The sequence below is a fragment of the Solanum pennellii genome, chromosome 5 (genome assembly GCF_001406875.1).
Source record: "Solanum pennellii chromosome 5, SPENNV200".
NCBI classification, from domain to species: Eukaryota; Viridiplantae; Streptophyta; class Magnoliopsida; order Solanales; family Solanaceae; genus Solanum; species Solanum pennellii.
In genome coordinates, this window is record NC_028641.1 from 10,331,660 (window position 1) to 10,346,385 (window position 14,726).

Genomic DNA, 14,726 nt, shown 5'->3' on the forward strand with positions numbered 1-14,726 from the left:
GACAAAAAGTTAGTTAGTAATGTGTTAGGAAGGCTTTTAGCAACAATAATTTTTTTGCAATAAACATATTTATCTTTACATTTAGCAACAATTTGTGAGTTGTTGCTACATAAATAATACACATTTTCTTTTTCTAAATTTTACACAAATATTTTCTACACTTTTAGCAACAATTTGTGAATAGCCTGTATATACACAATACATGTTTCTTTTAGAAACTTTTCACAAAATATTAATATTAAGAATAATATAATTTTGAAAAGGTCAATATGATGAAGATTGATATCCAAAGAACTAAATACTTATAGATGTGTTTGTACTTTTAGTAGAAAACAATAAGCAAGTCATTAGTTATATTCTAATCCTACTAGCTAGTTATAACTTTTGAATAGTCGGATTTTCCAATAGTACTTGTATTGAAGCAATGGTTCAATTATGCATGTTCATCCTGCAAATAAAAGATAAATATAATTATAATTTGATAAAGCAAGCTATAAAATACACAAATATAAATCTAAAAAAACAGAGATATTCACATCAATACACTCAATAATACACCCAAACACACTTTAATATCATGATAAATCTCCTTAGTTTCCTTAATTATTTCAGTTGAAAATGACCAAAATCAGAGACACTTTGTAACTTGTATAAATAAGAGAGCGAGATTTTTCAGATTTGTCAAAGAACCATCTGTTCACTTTCTTCAACCCCAAGAATGTCACATAAATATCAGATAAACTCTATAAATTGTAAAGGGAAGAGAGTGAGATTTCCCAATTTTGGCAAAGGATCATCTGTTCACTTCCTTCAACCCCAAGAATGTCATATAAACAAAAAGAAGTCAAAATTAATCTTAATCTCCTTTAGTAATAAATTTTTTAACAGTTTCCAGATTCCAAAATACTTCCTTATTCCCTTCTTATCAAACCTGACCAAGAGCATTGATTGAGTTCAAAAAGAGAAAATAGCTAAATGTTAAATCACAAGAACAACTCTCTATGTGTAGGGATTTTAATAACTCTTTTTTTTCATAATCAACTTCCTGTTGGCATACTACTCTCCAAATCAGATGCAGACAATATCTCATCAAAAGTGTCGAAGATAACCATCCGTCATATTTATAATTTCAAAGCTAGAGAATTTCTCTAAAATTCCTTGGTCTATACTACTCCAAATAAGATGAAGGCATATTTAATAGCCTTGTATTTGTAAAATTGTGCATTCTTACGACAGACAATGTAACCTTGTATTATCACGATCAAGAAATTGCAAATTACAAAGATTACCAATATCTCATAAATCTTTCAACTCATTGCAATTTTCTAGTATTAAATATTGTAATTAACATAAACTATGTATGGGAGAAGGCAGTGTAGTATGACTTAACTCTTAGAGCTGGGAGTGAAACAAGAGATATTTAGGAAACATACCTCACTTGATTTCTTCTTTTCAATCTCTACAATTTTTGCCTCAAGTGATGATTTTTCATCAAAAGCCTCTTTTTTGTTTCTTCTGCGGTACGCAACATACAACGAGCTTTCAACTCTTCATGAATCTTATCAAAGACCTGTAATTAGTGAAGTCACATGAGTTTGTATTTTATGGATACTATTCTGGACAAGGCCAAATAATAGTTTTTAGCATTACCTGATTATTTGCGTCGACCAATTCTTTCGGAGTAGTTTTCTTTGAACCTTGAGAACTCAACTTTGGAAGCCGCATTTCTAAGTTTCACTTCTCTGTTAGGGCAGCCTATAAATTAAAGAATGGAGCAATAAAATGAATGATTGTCCCCTTGATAAATCAAATTTTATCACATTTAAATAATACCTTAAGCTCTACATCTTTTTCATTGCACAATGTATTGAATTTATCACAATCATAAATAGCCATTTCTAAGTTTTGCTTCTCAAAATTCAAGACGTCTTTCAAGTTATCCAACTCTTTTTGCATCTGTGATTCTTGATTTTTCTTTACATGTAAATCTTCCTGCAATTGCTCANTGCAGACAATATCTCATCAAAAGTGTCGAAGATAACCATCCGTCATATTTATAATTTCAAAGCTAGAGAATTTCTCTAAAATTCCTTGGTCTATACTACTCCAAATAAGATGAAGGCATATTTAATAGACTTGTATTTGTAAAATTGTGCATTCTTACGACAGACAATGTAACCTTGTATTATCACGATCAAGAAATTGCAAATTACAAAGATTACCAATATCTCATAAATCTTTCAACTCATTGCAATTTTCTAGTATTAAATATTTTAATTAACATAAACTATGTATGGGAGAAGGCAGTGTAGTATGACTTAACTCTTAGAGCTGGGAGTGAAACAAGAGATATTTAGGAAACATACCTCACTTGATTTCTTCTTTTCAATCTCTACAATTTTTGCCTCAAGTGATGATTTTTCACTCAAAAGCCTCTTTTTTGTTTCTTCTGCGGTACGCAACATACAACGAGCTTTCAACTCATCATGGATCTTATCAAAGACCTGTAATTAGTGAAGTCACATGAGTTTGTATTTTATGGATACTATTCTGGACAAAATATAAAGGCCAAATAATAGTTTTTAGCATTACCTGATTATTTGCGTCGACCAATTCTTTCGGAGTAGTTTTCTTTGAACCTTGAGAACTCAACTTTGGAAGCCGCATTTCTAAGTTTCGCTTCTCTGTTAGGGCAGCCTATAAATTAAAGAATGGATCAATAAAATGAATGATTGTCCCCTTGATAAATTAAATTTTATCACATTTAAATAATACCTTAAGCTCTAAATATTTTTCATTGCACAATGTATTGAATTTATCACAATCATAAATAGCCATTTCTAAGTTTTGCTTCTCAAATTTCAAGACGTCTTTCAAGTTATCCAACTCTTTCTGCATCTGTGATTCTTGATTTTTCTTTACATGTAAATCTTCCTGCAATTGCTCACCAATATAAAGATTATAAGCTTTAAGTAAATATATATCAAAATTGTATTTGTTTGATTTAATTAATATGATTGATGGATATACATAGAGATATAACTAACATAAGGAGATGCATTACTAGCCCAAACAAAAGTTGTACTAATACCTACTAAATACTCCTAATAGTTACATTTACTAAAAAGATAAATAATTTAAATAAAAATTACTTACCCAATTGTTATTCATTAAACATGCAGAACTTGTCTCATTAGAAGTAGTTGAAGTTGTAAAGATATTGAAAATTGAAGCAGCAAGGTCATTCTGTTAAATATGGTACAAAATTAATAGCTTAGTATGTCGATAAAAGAAGAATAGAATGAGGAAGAGGTGAATATGTATAGTGAGAGTTAAAAAAAATTATGTAGCGATGAAACATCTACTAATTTAGTGATGTATACTATTAATAAATACCTTGGGATTCTTCAAATGAGATACTAGCTCCATCATGCTCTCTTTTAACAATTTTTGGTCATGCACTAAACGAAATTCCATTACTTCTCGGTTCTTTCGCTCCTTTTCAAGTTGATTCTTAACTTCCATTAGTTTGATCTCTACACTCTCTCGTTTATAGCGTTCTTCTTCTGCTTCCTTTTGTTGTGCTCGAAGTTGTTCTTGAATTTCATTTCTAGATATTCTACTTGCTGACTTAATTCGAGATCCTTTACCAAGAATGTACTTTGATTTTTCTCCCATTATTTGCACAAATGCAGCATTAATAATAGGATCCACATCGGTACCCTCCTCAATTTCTTGAATTTTTTCAGCAATAACGTCTTTCACTTTGTCCTACAAAAAAGGTTATACAAACTTTAATTCTTCATATAATTTAAATAAACTCACTCTATTAATAAATGTTAAAGACAAAGTACATTGACTTCAGCAGAAGCACTAGTAACCCATTGCCCATTTGGCTTCATGTGAGTTATTTCCCAAAGTTTTTGAAAATTTGGCTCTTTTCCAGTGGTTTTATTCCTCTGTCAAAACAAATGAAATTATGTTATTGTTCAAATTGTAAGAAAAATCGATCAAAAGAAAGACATATATCTCACCGCTTCATAAGACACTGCTTGAAAAGTTTTTCTGCCGCAAACATTATTCACTTCTTCTTTTGCCTTGTTATTTTTGTTTCTTTCACTCATTTTCTGCATTAATTTAAAGTTAAGAAATTTATGTTGATCTGAATATATAAGAAGTAAAAAGAGACAGCAAAAAATATAAAAGGTTGAAATTTCACTTTTAACTACCTTAAATTCATCAGAGCTGAAGTAGTCTACCAAGAATTTCCATTCAGTTTCATTAACATCTGTTGGTATATTTTGTAGACTCTCCTCTTTTGTAGAAAATTTCTTAAAATGATCATGATGTCTGCTCCGACGATATCGATATAAATTTTTTGCTGTTTGAAGAATGGTATCACGATTGTGTTGTATGTCCGGAAGCTGAAAGGTGTCCTGTAATCAAAACAATATAAATAATTAATTAGTTCCAAGTGACAGTAGAGTTCCTGGTGGAAAGAGCACCCCTAACCACATACTAATCAAGCTGGTAAAAAAAACTCCCTCCTCATTCTCCCAGCAACTTTCTACCAGCCTAATCACATTTGGCGTTGAGTTTCGGAAGCTGTTAGTAATAGGAGAACAAGCACATAGTCCAACAGATTAACAAAATTTGAGTACTCAGTCAAGGACAAGAATAACAACTGATAGAGGAGATGCAATGACAATGCAAATGAGTTTAAAGCATTTCTTCAAGAGTCTTCAGTGTCATGCAGCCAAGCCTGATCGCATTTTCTATGGGATCACTCAGTTGGGTGTCTGCTTAACAGTTCTCTATATTTCAGTTCTTCATCCCACGAACACATCAAACTGATAAGGCAATAAGTCTACATTGTCTGCTACATGTCCTTGATTCTGGAGCTAGTTGATAAGTTTCTAAGTGTCCTTTCTATATATAGTTAAATGAACACTTGATTTTGTTGATTCAAAAAAAAACCACATCATGAAAATTATTAAGTATGGATATGAGATAAAATGAGAAATGAAAAAGATTTAGGTAACAGTACAACACATCACATGTACAGAAAAAGTAACAAGTTGGAAAAGCATTGACTAGCATTCTTAATACAAAGGGGAGAAGCACCAAACCTGGCAGTTAGGGGGAAGCCACAAGTCCCTGGAGGGGAGGATTACATCACCAAAAATACTATTACTGGACATTTACCAACAACAACAACAAAAAGATACAGAGACCCAGAAAATCATAAATATCACTATGAAAAATTTACCATTTCAACAAAAGAAAACGACAGAGAACACAACTAATTATTCATGCATTGTATATCCATCAATTATAACACAAAAGAAAGCCAAATAGCTGAGCTTCTTGACGAGATAAAAGAGGCAGAGAACTACATAATAAGAGATATCATTACTAACCATTTACTATTTCAACAAAAAAAAATTATAAAGAGAAAAGTACATTACCAGCATATAAGCAACAATTTTATTCTTTGCTAGATCAGGAACTCCCTTCCAATTCTTCACATCATGTCTAGCATTATGGAGAACTTTCACAGAGAGCTTGGTAATAAAATCTTTAGCTCCAGGACCTACTGCAACTGTTCGATCTGGTGGAATGATCACCTTCAACTTTCCATTGTCATTTTCCTTACGTTTCTTTTGGGTTGAAAGCCCTGTTGTCTTTCCTCTTCCCTTCCTTTTTTTTTTCTTTAAAAATATATAAAGATATTAAAATATATGTAAATAAAACATATATGATCTAGATATTTTGAAAAAAATACAATTTAACAAATGGATAAATTTACCTGGAGGGGGGATTGCACTTACATCAGTAGTTTCATTATCATTAGAAATATGCATATTTTTCATCATGGTTGGCTGCAATTAACAAACAAAAGCAATGCCAAAATAATAAAGTGATAAAATAATGTTCAAAAATTGAGAGAAACAAGTAAAGTTTCTAAGAATAAATATAAAGAGATATGGGAAAAGTAGAAAATAGAAATTAATTGTTTCGGTAAGTGAAAAACAAAGCTTCTATGAACAAACTTATTCAAACAAATTTTATCTTGATGACAAGTTGAAAATCAAAACCAATCATCATCCTCAACTTCATCGTATTCACTAGTATCTTCATCTATTTCAGAATCACTGAAGTCATCTACATTTTCGTGATCAAGAACATCTATAACTACTAAGTCGGCTTCTTCCTCGTTATTTAGAGGTGCTTCAACACTCACTCCATCAATATCTTCTCTTTCTATTCTGATGTTATCATGCTCCAACTCTACTTCTTGAATTGTTTCTCCTCTTTCAACTAAGTCAATCAGTTGATATTGTTCCATTCCATCTTTTTGTTCGGGAAGATCATACAAATGTCGTGGTCTTACCCTTATCACTGAATGCCATTTTTCACTTTGACCATGTTTCACATAATACACTGATTGAGCCTGTGAACCTAGAATGAATGGATCACTAGTGTAATGAAGTCGTGTTATATCTACACAGACAAATCCATATTCATCTTTTTTGTAACCTCTACTTTGACTACGACCTTGAGGAGGAACTTCAAACCAATCACATTGAAATAACATAACGGATTTATTGTTCATATATTGGATCTCTAAAATTCTTCTTGTCCTTCCAAAATAATCAATATTTCCTGTATGTTCATCACTCTTCACAACCACACCACTATTTTGAGTTTTCAAACCTAGCTCAGATTCCATTGTTCGAAATCGAGAACCATTCAAGATATATCTGCTATAACAAAAAAACTCGAGGATCTGGAGGTCTTGCCAAAATTAGTAATTCTTCAGTAATTCGGTTATCACCATTTTCCTTTAACTGTATCACATGTAGTATTTTAATTACAAAATCACAAATAATATTAATGTAATTTAAAAGAATAAATATGCAAATCATCAAATGAATGATTTTACCTTTTTTTCAAACCATAAAGGAAATTCCTCCTTGTGTCTCTTTGCTACATTTCTATTATTCTCCTTTGTTAAAATTTCTAGATGTTCCCTATACTTGTGGAGATTTGAAAAAAATAAAAAAAATTAGACATAATTGTTAAGTGTTTTTAAGAAATTGATTTAAAGGTGAACCATATCTTACTCAATCCAAGGTCTGACTTCCTCACAATTTTGGAGAATGTAAAAATGAGCCTGATTGATTTCTAAAGTATTCAAATTAGTCCAGAAACCCCCTGCTAGTGGTTTACCATGACAACTAAATATAGATAAGCTATTGTTGTCAATGTTAAAAGAATTAGAATTCCTATCTGGACGATATTGCGTTGTTTCCATATCGCTCAAATATCTAGAGAATAATGTAATGCATTCCCCTGCAATTTGACCCTCAGCAATTGATCCTTCTACACGATAATTGTTGCGTACATAACCTTTCAAGGTTCGTAGGAATCTATGAAGAAAAATATTAACTTATTTAATAAATTTAAATCAAAAGAATAGATTTAAAAAGTAAGAAACCAACCTTTCAATGTAATACATCCATCGAAATTGAACAGGACCACCCAACTTTGCCTCATTTGCCAAATGAATTGCCAAATGAACAATAACATCAAAGAACGTCGGCATGAACACACGTTCTAATTTACATAGTGTTACTCGTATGCTTTTATCTAGCTGATCTAGTTTCTCCATAGTTAACTCTTTAGAACACAAATCATTAAAGAATAATGAGAATTCAATTAATGGGTCATGTGCATCTTTTGGTAAAATTTCTTTAATGATAAGTGGTACTATACGTTGAAAGAGAACATGATGATCATGACTTTTAAGCCCAAAAATTTTAGCTTCCTTGATACAGCGACTAATGTTAGAAGCATAAGCATCGGGAAAGTTAACTTCTTTGATGAGCTGACAAAATTGAATCCTTTCGGCCTTAGACATCGTATAACTTGCTGGAGGAAGTATGTATTTATCCCCACTTTTTATGGGATGAAGGGACTTTTTGATCTTCATTTCTTGTAAGTCCAATCGAGATTTCAGGGTGTCCTTTGTTTTCCCTTCAATATCCAACAGTGTACCTAACACACTTTCACTAATATTCTTTTCAATGTGCATCACATCCAAATTATGTCTCAACAATAAAGTCTGCCAATATGGAAGTTCAAAGAATATACTATTCTTTTTCCAATTATCATGTCTTTCAGTATCTCGTTTTCTTTTTCTTATTTTGTCATCAGCAGACCTTTGCAAAGAGGTATTAAGTTGCACAAGAACATCTTCACCATTCAAAGCATGTGGTGCAATTCTTTCTTCCTTTGTATTATCGAAAAACTTTTATTTCGACGATAAGGATGATTCATCTCCAAGAACCTACGATGACCCATATAACATTGCTTTCGACCATGTTTCAAGTAAGAAGAGCAAGTATGCACATGACAAACTGGACAAGCTAATTTACCTTTAGTGCTCCAACCAGATAAAATACCATAAGTAGGAAAATCATTGATTGTCCACAACAATGAAGCATGTAATTGAAAATTTTGTTTCATAAAAGTATCATAAGTCTTAATTCCATCCCCCCATAAGATTTTCAAATCATCAACCAAAGGTTGGAGATACACGTCAATATCCATACCAGGACCTTTCGGTCCAGGAATAAGTAAAGACAACAAAAGATTAGATTGTTTCATGCATATCCACGGGGGAAGATTATATGGAATCAAGATAACTGGCCACATGCTATATGAATTACTCATTGAACCAAAAGGATTAAAACCATCTGAAGCAAGTCCAAGTCTTATGCTACGAGGATCTGAAGCAAAATTTAAATATTTTTCATCAAAACTTTTCCACGCCAACGAGTCAGCAGGATGTCGTAACACTCCATCATCAACTTGTTCAACCTTATGCCACCTCATTTCTTTTGCGGTTCCTTTAGTCATAAACAATCGTTGTAATCTAGGTATAATAGGAAAGTATCTTAGAATCTTTCTAGAAATTCCTTTCTTTTTGTTATTCAAATTACCCGAAGCAACTTCATTATTGGAATCTTTTCCTTTTCTCATTGTCCATCTTTTTTCACCACATTTAGGACATTGTTCAAGATTCACATATTCCTTTCTATATAAGATACAGTTATTAACGCATGCATCTATCTTCACATAATCTAAACCCAAATCTTTTATTATCTTTTGAACTTCATAAATAGAATCTGGGAGCACATTTTCTTTAGGTAAAGCATCACAAAGTAATTTCAACAAAGAGTCAAATGAAGTATTACTCCATCCATGCATACACTTCATTTGAAAAAGATGCACTATAAAAGAGAGTTTGGAGTACTTTTCACAACTTGGATACAATCGATTTTCTGCATCTTTCATTAACTTATAGAATCTCTTAGCTTCTGTATTAGGCTCTTCGTTCGGAGACTCAGTTGTGTCATTAAACTCATCACTATTGCTGGGAACACCATGATATATATCATGCAACATTTCATAAATTGGAACATCATCATTTGCTAAACTTGAATCTTCACTAAGATTTGTTTTATCATCTGAAGAAAGATCTAGCTCGCCATGATGAATCCACTTTTTATATGTTTGATTCATTCCAAACCTACACAAATCTATTCTCACTTCATCTCGCGTTTTCCAAAGAACATTATTGCATTTTATGCACGGACATTGAATTCTTACACCAACCTCAAGATTAGAAAATGCAAAATTCAAAAATAGCTCCACACCATTTAAATATTGTGGTAACGCTCTATTTCCAATAAGTATCCAACTTTTATCCATTATATACTTACCTACAACAATTTTAAAATCAATTAAAATAAAGTTATATGATTTTTTATTTTTAAAAAATAAAGAAAAAGTTAGAGAAAAACTTCATATTATAAAAGGTCAATATAAAAATCTGAAAGTCCTTGTAAGACCAGTAATTCTTTTTTTGTATATGTATATCTACGAATATCATCAAAAATAATTCTTATATCTACAACCTCTCATATAAAAGAGTATAAAATAGATAAGATTAGAATAGATAATCAATTTAAATTCAAATCTACATGTGATATTTCAATATCAATACAAAACACTTAAAAAAGTTAGATATATATCTCTGCATATTGATTGAGATGTTGAATTTCCATGGTACTAGGACATATCAAATGTATCTTTAACATATAGCAGAAACAACATGAATAAAAGTATGGTAAATATGGTTATGCAGGCAAGTTATATGTCATATCTTAAGTGAGAATATAACAAGTTCATAGGCACAAGCAACAAGTTGGTCAACTGAATCTTCAGACAAGCATACACATGACCAAACTGTATTACATCAACATTATTACAAAATGTAAGGAAGAACTGAAATAAAAAAAATAAATTGTGATCACACCTGTTTACCACTAGAAACAGGTTGTAGTATTGCTCCAACACCAACAACCTTAGCTTTAGCCGTGTCAATAGATGGAGGATGACACCCTGTAGAACAATAAGCCATGCTAAGAATATTAGTATAATTAATCTAAAAAAATTTATTATTCCACCAATGTTTTCATCTAACAGAAGAAAAGAAAATTTCCTCTTGAGACACCATACCTTAAAACTAATGAGACGTTGTTTACTGTAAAATGATGCTGACTGCTTACTGCTTTCACTGTGCTGTCCATTTTTTTTTATTGAAAAAATTTAATTCTTCTATAGTAATTATTATAGTATTTGCTAATATATGGAATTGTTATTGAAATTTTGAATATTTATATGTGCAATTAAATATTTTAATTTTTTATATTGATTCGCGCCTCAATTAAAAAAGGCGAGCGACGAGGCGAGGAATAGGAGTTGGTTATATTTAGACATGGAACTGGAAGAAGAAGTAGGGGAAGAAACTTATTTCTTTTTGGATTGTGATCTGGATTGCAGGTTTGGGAGAGGCCTTCGGAAGGGCTGTTTTCTTGGTTTTTGAGGTAATGTTCTTGCTATGCCTATCCCTACGATTTACCAGATAGTGGCAGTGGCACACTAGAGGAATATTGTACACTAGATGGATTACCTAAAAGAGGATAATTTATTGATTGAAGAAACTGAAATACACGGCATACCAGCCTTCTCTTAACGATGTTTTGGCCTGGTAAGAAGGACCCTGCCAGTGAAGGGGTAAGGATATCTGTGTGTGAAGATAGCGCAGACTTAAGAGTTTGAGGAAGATGTTTTGCAGACAGTTTTGAGATGACTAAAAGGAACTTCATCACTAGTATCAACACGTAAAGGGACAGGAACATCAATATGGGGCATTGTAAAAGAATTAGTGGACATAGGGAGAAAAGTATCATATGAACTCCAATTCGCAAACCCATCTAGAGCTACTCGAAAAGATGCTTGTTCTGCAATTTCCCCCTCACTCAGTGCATCACGAAGAAGAACAAAAGGGAGTTATTGAAAGGGAACATTCTCATCTGCTGGCGGAGGCGCATTTGTAGACAAGATATAAGCGATTCCGTCCTAAAAAACCTAAAATACAACAGGATGAATCGGTTCGTATCACATGAAGGCAATATTTCACTTTGTTTAGGGTATTTCGAAGAGGACTCAATAGCCAGAATTCAAGATTTTGTGATGAAGAAGAGTAGTTGGGGTTTCAGAAGAGACTTGTGGAATATGAATGATGAAAAGGAGGGTCAATGTGATGGTGACAATTTTTTCAAAAAAAAAAAAGGGAAGGCAGACAAAGAGTCTTGTCACCTCTCGCCGTCCAAAACACTAGTTGGAACCATATCTCGCAATCTTGCGAATCTCCAAGGCAACAAAGGGAACTTTACTTTAATATACGATCACTCGGGTCTGCCTTTTCAGGACCCGATCATTGATTTTATTAATGAAGCAGTGAATAGACTAACAAATTTAACTGATTTCCTTTACTATTTGCTAAAACATGCACTTAATTTACCAGAAGAACTACCAACTCTTTCTGAGGATCATGCTGCCAATGAGAGATAGCACTTGATGTCACTTCTGCTAAATTTGCCAAATACATTCTTGTATATGGTTAACACATACATAATAGTCCCAACAATAGATGACTACTGTATGAGTCTTGGAGCCGCAACAACTCTTTGTGGAGCTGTAATTGGGTCTATGGTTGTTGCTCAGGTGTTCTCTTCAGTCTATTTTCCGTTCATGGTCAAATAAATCATAAATGAAGCCTATTTTGTGCAGCAGCATGGTCCTTCTTGTCGGGAATACCTTATATGTACTGGCTTATGACTTCAACTCGATATACTTACTTCTAGTTGGACGTCTATTTTGTGGGCTTGGTTTGTGCACTGATTGTGTTCCTCTGCACCTGCGAATGAAGGCTTCAATTGGTTTAAGTGTAAGTGCACTTGGAATGGCATGTTGTCTAGTTGTTGCCTACTTGTTTCAAACTAACTTTAAGTTCCTAAATATCACTTTTAACTAAGAAACTTTACCAGGCTGGATAATGGCTCCTGCATGGTTTGTTTACATGTTATGCTTATGGACTACCTTTAGAGAACCTCCAATGTTGGAACTAGAGGATGTTCTGCTACCAAAATCCAATAGTGAAAAGATTGAAAATGACTTAGTGCATAAAGGTATTACCCAAACATTCCTTTTATGTGTAGAAGAGACAAAACAAGACGAAGATGACGATCAAGATTGCGATAATAGTGAAAAACTGCAGAGGAGATCCAAAAATATGTTACTTCCATCATCTCTGCGTATAAGTTTCTTAACCCGTAGAAATCATAGTGTGCTTGGTAATAGTTTTTAGTTTCTATGTCGCAATTCCCTATTCTGTACCACAATATTTATGTTCAGCTCTAATCACATTTGTAGTTGTTGAAGTACTCGAAGAGTTAACCTTAAACTTCTATCTCGAGCTATATGTCTTCAAATCATTCTTAGGGAACCTATAATGGTGAACTACTTTCAACGGAAGCTGGAACATTAGATCAAGTATTTGGTCAAAAAGTTAATTCCGTAAAATTTTAAAAGGCAACATCATACAGTAACTAAACATATCATGCACATAACAGAAAAAATAAGGCACACACATTAATCAATGAATAAATAACAAAGCATACTTGATATTTTAAGACAAGCACATTAAGCTACAGCAGAGAAGGTCTTGAAAATCATAGAATTGTATAGAATTATTGACGTATCTGTCTCTTAATCCCTTTGAAGTCAATACTTTGCCATGGCTATTTTCCCTCCAGATACACAAGAAACTCTAACAATTCTTAATGTTAGATACAGATAGGCCTTTGTTCAAATTTCAGAACACCTTTTCTTTTGTTGTGCTAACAAAACAAGTCTTGTTTTTTTTCTTTGGAACACACAGCACCACACAAATAAATAAATCAAAAACACCCAAATAACAGTAATAGCAATTTTGTTACTCAATCGTACTAGTAATAACTAGTAGTAGTAATTTTGTCACTAATCTCAGCAAAAAGACGGGAAAAAAAAACCTTAACAAAGCAATTGAAATCTTAGAAAATAACCTAGGAGACTCAATCATTAGATAATCATACGCAAGAATTAACAAAACTTTGTGAAAAGAAACTAAATCAGAAAGAAAACTCGCCAGAGATAGACTTCACCAACAATGTTCATCTTCAGTGAACCAAAAAACCTAGCTTCAGTTTTCCCTAAAACTGAAGAAGCGCTACTTCTGGCAAAGAGAAATAAAAATTTGTGAACTTCTACAAAAGAAAATTGGCAGAAATAAAAAAGCCCGCGATTCTATTCGCGGAAAACTAAAAAAATATCTATTTTGCCACAATGTATATGTATTGTCAAATTAAATATATTAGCAACAATAAAATATTATTGTTGCCAAATATTTTTAAGATAGCAACAAATTAATTAATTTATTGCCATTATTTAGGTTGGGCAACAATATAATTATTGTTGCAAAAACCTTGTCGCATTTTTTTAATATTTAAAATTTATTATATTAATTATTATTAACAATATAATATCGCAACAATACTAACATATTTGACAACAACTAAAATATTGTTGTTGAAAATTTAAAAATGTACCAACAATAAAATTAAGTTGTTGCGATTTATCAATATAAGCCAACAATAATATAGTTGTTGCTAAAAAGTTGTTGCTAAATCCTTAATTTCTTGTAGTGTGACCTCATAAATTCACAAACTTAGTGTCATTAACAAGATCTTCCAACAAGCTTTACATCCTTAGAAAGAATTCACCGAAACTCTTTCTGAGCTGGGAGTTATTGTCTTTTGAAAATGACCATAACTTACTTTTGAAATCTGGAAATTTTCCAGATTTCCTTACTAATTTCCAAATTTGATTCTTCTTGTTTTTCTTAGCTTAACCTTAGCTAATTCAAGATACGATATGTAAAAGTGGTGATATGATGGATCCCACCCAAAGGTGAGTCCCAACAGAGTCTTTTAAAACACTAAATATTACATTAATCCTTTTAATACTATGGATGAGAGGTAGGAGTAGAAAACCATAATGAATATAATTAGTGGGAGTTAAATATAGTTGCATCATAAAGAGTTAGTGGTAATAAAATTTATGTAAATGTAATTCTCATTGACACATATTTATGTGTGTGTGTGTGTGTGTGTGTGTGTGTATATATATATATATATATATATATATATATATATATATATATATTTATGTGTATATATATAAATATATGTGTGTGTGTGTGTGTGTGTGTG

The 14,726-nt window shown here is 32.1% G+C and overlaps 2 long non-coding RNA genes and 2 pseudogenes across 2 annotated transcripts; 1 reads left to right on the forward strand and 3 right to left on the reverse strand.

The window, feature by feature from the left end:
* Positions 1-395: 395 nt before the first annotated feature.
* LOC114077245 lies at positions 396-1,988 on the reverse strand. The gene is made up of 4 exons (XR_003578297.1): positions 1,834-1,988; positions 1,651-1,755; positions 1,434-1,570; positions 396-448 (listed from the first exon to the last, which is right to left on the reverse strand). It is a non-coding gene; the product is annotated as an uncharacterized LOC114077245 (long non-coding RNA).
* Positions 1,989-2,596: 608 nt separating this feature from the next.
* Positions 2,597-5,705, reverse strand: LOC114077359 (annotated as a pseudogene).
* A 104-nt stretch (positions 5,706-5,809) lies between these two features.
* On the reverse strand, positions 5,810-10,474 carry LOC107019289. Its single transcript, XR_003578668.1, has 2 exons — positions 10,388-10,474; positions 5,810-5,882 (listed from the first exon to the last, which is right to left on the reverse strand). It is a non-coding gene; the product is annotated as an uncharacterized LOC107019289 (long non-coding RNA).
* A 1,043-nt stretch (positions 10,475-11,517) lies between these two features.
* LOC107019290 lies at positions 11,518-12,753 on the forward strand (annotated as a pseudogene).
* Positions 12,754-14,726: the final 1,973 nt, after the last annotated feature.